Source organism: Mandrillus leucophaeus, unplaced genomic scaffold (genome assembly GCF_000951045.1).
Source record: "Mandrillus leucophaeus isolate KB7577 unplaced genomic scaffold, Mleu.le_1.0 Scaffold718, whole genome shotgun sequence".
Lineage (NCBI taxonomy): Eukaryota > Metazoa > Chordata > Mammalia > Primates > Cercopithecidae > Mandrillus > Mandrillus leucophaeus.
Window position 1 is genome coordinate 28,435 of NW_012107786.1, and position 7,309 is coordinate 35,743.

General features: G+C 51.0%; 1 long non-coding RNA gene across 1 annotated transcript; it reads left to right on the forward strand.

Annotated features, from left to right (window-relative positions):
* Positions 1–3,208: 3,208 nt before the first annotated feature.
* LOC105528441 lies at positions 3,209–6,920 on the forward strand. The gene is made up of 2 exons (XR_001004353.1): positions 3,209–3,810; positions 4,053–6,920. It is a non-coding gene; the product is annotated as an uncharacterized LOC105528441 (long non-coding RNA).
* Positions 6,921–7,309: the final 389 nt, after the last annotated feature.

The following is a 7,309-nucleotide window of genomic DNA, read 5'->3' on the forward strand; positions in this document are numbered from 1 at the left end:
AGATGTGGGGGCCAGGCACCCAGGAGACCAGTGATCCTGACTGGCAATAGACGCAAGAAAGGGCTTGGAGACAGAGCCAGGCGCTGTGGCTACCCATGTAATACCAGCACTTTCGGAGGTCGAGGCAGGTAGATCACTTGAGGCCAGGAGTTTGAGATCAACCTGGCCAACATGGTGAAACCTTGTCTCTACTAGAAATACAAAAAAGAAAATTAGCCAGCGTGGTGGTGTAAGCCTGTAATCCCAGCTACTCGGGAGGCTGAGACAGGAAAATCGCTTGAACCCAGGAGGTGGAGGGTGCAGTGAGCCGAGATCACACCATTGCACTCTAACCTGGGCAACAGAGTAAGACTCCATCAAAAAAAAGAAAAGAAAGAAAGGCCTTGGAGACAGGGCGCTGACCCTGGAATCCAGATGTTGCCAAAGCAGCCCCCCCTTCTGTTCCTCTGCCTGTCTGGGAAGCAGCAGGCGGTGGCCACCCACCCGGGCAGGGTGGGGCCTTCACCACCCAGCCCCACCCCGGAATCCAAGGGCCTCTGTTTGCTGCTGTTTTCTGGAACAACTTGTTTTGATCTAGAGGAATCTGCTGACACCAGCCTCCCTGCTCTCGCCCTCCAGCAGGGCAGAGGTATTTTTAGACTTATTTGAAGAAGAAGAGAGCAGAACCCAGGTCCAATGTGTACCCTTCTTACTGTGGGCACAGCTTTGGCCCCTTAAGGCAGGACAGAGATACCCATGTGGTTGTCTACCCTCAGCTCATCTCTCCTTAAATACGTTCCTTTCCTGAGAAAAATGAACTGTGTGGAAATTGGAGGCCAGCAAAGCTTCTACATAAGGACCCTCTGAAACAGTGCCCTTTTATCCTCAAAAACCCAGGGTGGCAGAGGCAGCTCCAGACACAAGGGCACAAAAGAGCCTTGGTTCCCTTTGTGACAGGGAAGCCCATGCTTTACAGAATCCTATGCTTTGTATGTCAATAATTCTCCCTACTTAAGAAAGAAAATACATACATATATACAAATATCAGAAAGGGTCTCACTGTATTGGCCAGCCTGGAGTGCAGTGGCACAATCCTAGCTCACTGTAGCCTCAAACTCCTAGGCTCAAGAGATCCTGCTGCCTCAGTCTCCCCAATAGCTGTGACTACAGGCAGTCATGTGCACCTGGCCTTTTTTTTTTTTTTTTTTTTTTTTTTTTTTTGTCCAGACAGGGTCTTGCTGTGTTTCCCAGGCTGGTTTCAAACTCCTGGCCTCTAGGCAATCCTCCCACCTTGGCCTTCAAAAGCAATTGGATCCCACTCTTTTTTGAAAAATAAAATCTACCATAGTTTGTTTCTGGGATTTGGGAATGATGTGTGTGAATTAGAGAGATTTTGAGACCTGAGATAGAGAAAAGCAAGTTAAGACATCAACTAGGGCCCGGAAACAGCACTACAGTGGGGATGACCCACCTCTCAGGTGCCTGGAGAGATAAAAGAAAGGCCTGGCTGACTCCACCGCCCAGTACTGTGAAGCAGCAGGGGAGTCACTCCATAGGTTTCATAAGCTGCCCAGCTTTCTAGAACATTCTGACAGACAATTCCCTCTTTCCACACGGTTCTTTCAGGCCAAATCACCCCACCCCAACCCACCCTGGGAGATATACTCAGGAGGAGACCGATGGGGCAGATCCTGGAGGAGGCCGCACTGCCGGAATCTTCCCCCGGCAGAGAAACAGGGCTAAGCAGCCGCCAGGGAGCAAGCCTGGGCTTGCCACATCACCACCTTCTGTGCTGAAGGTCAGATGACACACAGTCACCAGTTTTCCGAGAAGCACAGGGAGGGGTGCATGTCGGGCCCAGCCCTGCCTGCTGATGCCACCTCACAGACGCAGGCGAAATGTCATCAGCTTCCTCCCGGTTGCCAAGGGAGCCTGTTTTTAGGGGGTTGTTTTGTATGGGGTGTGGGTGTTAACCAGGGAGAGGTTCCTGGCAAGGAGTTCCTGTCAGATCCCATTTTCCGTTCTGGTTACTTGGACCGGGGTTCTTTTTCTACCTCTACCTCAGGGGCCAGGGCTTCCTCATCACCCTGCACCCCCTAGCAAGGGAGGCGCCCGCTACACGGTCCAAAGTCCTCTTCAGACTTTCGGGTCCTGCCCGCCTTGGTGGAGGGCTCAAGAGTTCACCAGGTTTGCTTCCAGAAGAGCCAGGCTGGGGGTGCCTGCTTGCAAATGCCGCAGATAAATAAACAAATAACCTTTCTCCCCATCCCCACCCAAATGTAAAATGAGGCGACAGCCGGTCCCTCGGCTATGACAGATACTGCTTTCCGCACAAAATCTTCGTTTTACATTATTTTGCAACGGCCTTTTCCCACTGAATCCATCCTGAACACACTTCTTGAATGTTCTACCCCGTCAGGGATGCGCGTTCTTAGGAAACACGTCCCCTCGCCAGGCCCCTGGGAACAGTCACAACCACGACGCCTGTCCCCGAAGCGCCCGCGCAGCTCCACGGGATTCCATGTTGTCACCCACTGGATCCTGGACGCCATCAGCCCGCAGCAGGGTTTCCAGACCACAGAAACCGCCTGTTGGGGTGCGGGGCGTTACACGTCCCCTCGCAGCGCCCCGCTGGGCTGCTGGGCTGCTGGGCTGCTGGGCTGCTGGGCCGCCCCGCCCCCACCCCGCGCCCGGACGCTGACGTCACCGGCCGAGCCAGACTCGGAGCCGCCGCCCGAGAGTCACGCGCGCCTCCCGGCAGGACGCGCCCTCTGCAGAGATCCCTCCGCCGCCGCCTGGAATTTTCCAGACGTCCTGCCGGCCCTTCTTTCGGGCCTCGTCGGGGCGTGGTGACCTGAGGCGACCCCGGCGGCTCCCGTCGCCCACTTAGGAGGGCGCCCCCGCCCGCCTCTCCCGAGCCCCTCTCTCTGGGAAGCGCGTCCCGCCAGACCCCAACACCCAGGAAGAAAGTCGTCTTCGTCATGGCATCCGCCTTCCAAATGTCACCTTGAGCGCTGTCCGCGATCCCAAAAAGCACTGCTAAGGAGAAGCGGGGATAAACTGGGGTCCTTGCGTCGGGGGCGCCTGGGAGACCATGCACCGCCCGGGTCGTCTCCCCGGGCCGGGCCGGGTCGGGGAGGGACTTTTTTTCCGGTGTGGCCGTGGAGGAATCGTCCCGTTGAACAGTGACCCCGGTGACGCGGCCGAGGGCTATAAAAGCAAAAGTTGTGGCCGGTCCAGCAGAAGTTAGCGATAGGGAGGGATGCGCACTTGGGTGTAGTTGTGGGGGGAGGAAGTGACCAGTTCAGGGCCTCGGGACAGACAGGGAGAGATGATTGAGTTAGATGAGACTGGGGGCCCTGGGGGTACGAGAAGGAAGCTTGACAAGGAGACTAGGTCTGAAGAAACCACAGTGGGGCAGGCTGCGTGGTGGAAAATGCCCGCAGGAGCCCCCAGAGAGGACAGCCATGCTCCAGGCCAGGCTGTCCCTACTGCCTGCTGGAGGGGGAACTTGACCTCTGGGAGGGAGCCGCTCTTGCATGGCTGAGCGAGCCCCCGTGCGCTGGTCTGTGTGGAAGGAGGAAGGCAGGGAGAGGTAGAAGGGGTGGAGGAGTCACGAGGAATGAATGGGCCGCTGCGGCCCTGGAAACGATCAGGAAGGCAGGCAGTGGGTGCAGGGCTGCAGAAGGGCCGGGAGGGCCGAGCTTCAACATGTCCATGCCAGCAGCCCCTTTTTTTCCAGACCAAGGGCTGTGAACCCGCCTGGGGATGAGGCCTGGTCTTGTGGAACTGAACTTAGCTCGGCGGGGCTGACCGCTCTGGCCCAGGGTGGTATGTAATTTTCGCTCGGCCTGGGACAGGGCCCAGGCCGGGCCCAGCCTGGTGGAGCGTCCAGGTCTGGGAGCGAAGCCAGGCCCCTGGGCGGAGGTGAGGGGTGGTCTGAGGCGTGATGTGGAGTTAAGGCGCCATGCTCACTGGTGACTGGTGCAGCACCTAGCATGTTTGACAGGCGGGGACTGCGAGGCACGCTGCTGGGGTGTTGGGACAACATTGACCAACGCTTTATTTTCCAGGTGGCAGTGCTCCTTTTGGACTTTTCTCTAGGTTTGGCGCTAAACTCTTCTGTGAGCTCACTCCACCCCTCCTCCTCCCTTTAACTTACCCATTCACTTAAAACATTACCTGGTCGTCTGGTAAGCCCGGGACAGTAGCCGAGTGGCTTTTGGAGTCGGTATTGTTGGTAATGGTGGAGAAAGCGAGGCCTTCCCGCTGAGGCTGGGGTGGGGCGGATCGGTGTTGCTTGCCTGCAGAGGGGGTGGGGAGTGAATGTGCACCCTGGGTGGGCCTGCAGCCATCCAGCTGAAAGTCACAAAAATGCCTCATAGACCGTGGTTTGTTACTATAGTGTTCCTCATGGCGAGCAGATGGAACCGGGAGACATGGAGCCCCTGGCCAGTGTGAGTCCTAGCAGTGCAGGAGGGGAGACCATGGAGGAGAGAGCCCGCCTCAATTGATGCCTGCAGATTGAATTTCCAGAGGCTTAGGAGGAGGAAGTTCTCCAATGTCGTGTTTCCAGGCCTTGCTGGGGAAGCCCTGTATTCAGGAGGCTACCATTTAAAGTTTTCAGATGAGCTTATGGGGGGCAATCTTAAAATATCCACAGCAGATGCATCCGGCTCGAGGGGCCATCAGCTTTGAATAAATGCTTGTTCCAGAGCCCATGAATGCCAGCAGGCACCCCTCCTTTCCTGGGGTAAAGGTTTTCAGATGCTGCGTCTTCTAAATTGAGCCTCCGGTCATACTAGTTCTGTGCTTGGAACCTTGCTTCAAGAAGATCCCTAAGCTGTAGAACATTTTAACGTTGATGCCACAACGCAGATTGATGCCTTATAGATGGAGCTTGCAGATGGAGTCCCGTGACCTCTCATCTACCCCCCCTGTTTGCCTGCCTGCCTATGCGTTGCTCGGAGAAGTTCTTAGCCTGATGAAATAACTTGGGGTGTTGGAAAGCTGTTTAATTTTAAATGCCTTAGACGGGGGATGTATTAGAGGAAGCAGATTGTCAAGAGTGTCATTGTGTTATGCTAAACTCTGGGAGGGTACAAATTGGTCATTCCCAAATCTGTGTGTGAAAAATGGCAGGTCTAGTTTGGGCATTGTGATTACATTGCAGATTACTAAGAGAAGGTAATGGTGGGTATACCGGTAGTGCTCTTTTGTTCTTGCTTCGTTTTTTTGCACCTGAACTTCGTTAGATTTCATAATGCTTTTTTGGCATTCTAATAAGAGGACCCTGAGGTAGGAGTTGTGGGAGACCGGGAGAAGGGGACAGCTTGGCACTGGTCACGTGGGAGTTGCAGTGTGGGGGATGGGGGTGTGCAGCTTGGCACTGGTACTGGGAGGGATGAAGGTGAAGGAGAGAGGGTTGATTAGGTATATAGTGTGGGTGGTAGGAAATGCAGGTTGAAGGGAAATTCTCTGGGGCTTTGGGGAGTTTTGTGCGGTGGGTGAGCCAAGAAAATACTAATTAATAATAGTAAGTGTTGGTTAAGTTGTTGCTTGGAAGTGAAAAGTTGCTTAGAAAGCTTAGAACTTTAAGTGCAAAAAAAAAGAAAAGAAAAAAACCCAAAACAATTGTTTTGCTTTGCTGCAAGGTGGGGAAGACTGAAAAAGTGTAACCGAAAACAGATGACACAGAGTCACCCGTTTTCCGAGAACCCACAGGGAGGGGTGTATGATGCCATCTCACAGGCAGGGCAAGTGTCTTTACCAGCTTCCTCCCGGTGACAAGGCAGCCTGTTTTAGAGGGTTGTTTTGTTTGGGGTGTGGGTGTTATCAAGTGAATTAATCACTAGAAAGATGGGTGTCAGACTTGTAGACACAGCAGATCGGCATCCTTCACTGCCCCTTAGCAACTTAGGTGGTCAATCTGAAGCTGTGAAGGTGTGATTTTTCAGGAGCTGGAAGTCTTAGAAAAACCTTGTAAATGCCTACATTGTGGGCTTTTGACATATTTAAGGGACCGCTTAAGACGAGATTAGATGGGCTCCTCTGGATTTGTAACTCATTTGTCACAGATACCTTGTGATTGAAAATCGTGAGTGAAGTGAAATTGCAGTGCATTTCAAGGGAATTTTGTATGTAAATCGTGCCTTAGAAACACTTCTGTTGTCTTTTCTGTGTTTGGTCGATATTAATAATGGCAAAATTTTTACCTACCTATATCTTCAAATCGTAGTCTTTGTAACAAGAACCAAATAACCTTTTGTGGTCACTGTAAAATTAATACTTGGTAGCAGACAGAATCCATGTACCTTTGCTAAGGTTAGAATGAATAATTTATTGTATTTTTAGTTTGAATGTTTGTGCTTTATAAATGATCCAAGGCTAGAGGGGAAGCTATCACATAAAATCCATGTGGAAAACAAGAGCTAAAAAGGAAAGGGGATGGGGATTGTGGGGAGGGAGTGGGTGAGGTGCCTTTACTACATGTGTGATCTGAAAAACCTGCTTGGTAATGAGCTGCGGTATTGAATTGGTAAAGTAATACCAATGGCCTTTTATCATTTCCTTCTTCCCTTTAAATTTCACTTAAAATTTTTAAAATCATGGTTATTTTTATCCTTGGGATCTTTCTGTCTTCTGGGTTCTGTTTTTTAAATGTTTAAAAATATGTTGACATGGTAGTTTAGTTCTTAACCAGTGACTTGGGGATGATGCAAACATCCTGTTGTTGGGATTTAGAGTGTATTACTCATGCATGTATGGGGAAATAGTCTCCGGTATGCTGTTGTGAAATTGAAACTGTAAAAGTAGATGGTTAAAAGTACTGGTGTGTTGCTCTGTATGGTAAGAACTAATTCTGTTACGTCATGTACGTAATTACTAATCATTTTTCTTCCACTTTACAGCACAAATAAAGGTTTGAGTTCTAAACTCATGAGAATTGTTGTATTGCTATGTTACATTTCTCGACCCCTATCACATTGCCTTCATAAGGAAGTTGTGGATATATCTTCATATTGTAGATTTAGGTCTAGATTTGCTAGCTCCAAGTAATTAATGCCATGCACAGATAGAACTGCTATTATCCCAAGTGGTCTGCAGACTGCTGGGTGGGGAGGGTATCTCTTGGGAGTTGGTAATGATTTGTATGAAATGTGATGAACCACTGAAGCCAGTGAAGGTGGGTGTGTGTAGGTGGGGAGTACTTTGCCATAATATTTTAAAACATTACCTGGTTAGAGTTCTAAGTGGTACTTATTTTTGTTTGGTTAGGGGAAAGTCTGAATAAAAACAGAAATGGACACATAATATGTATATTCCATAG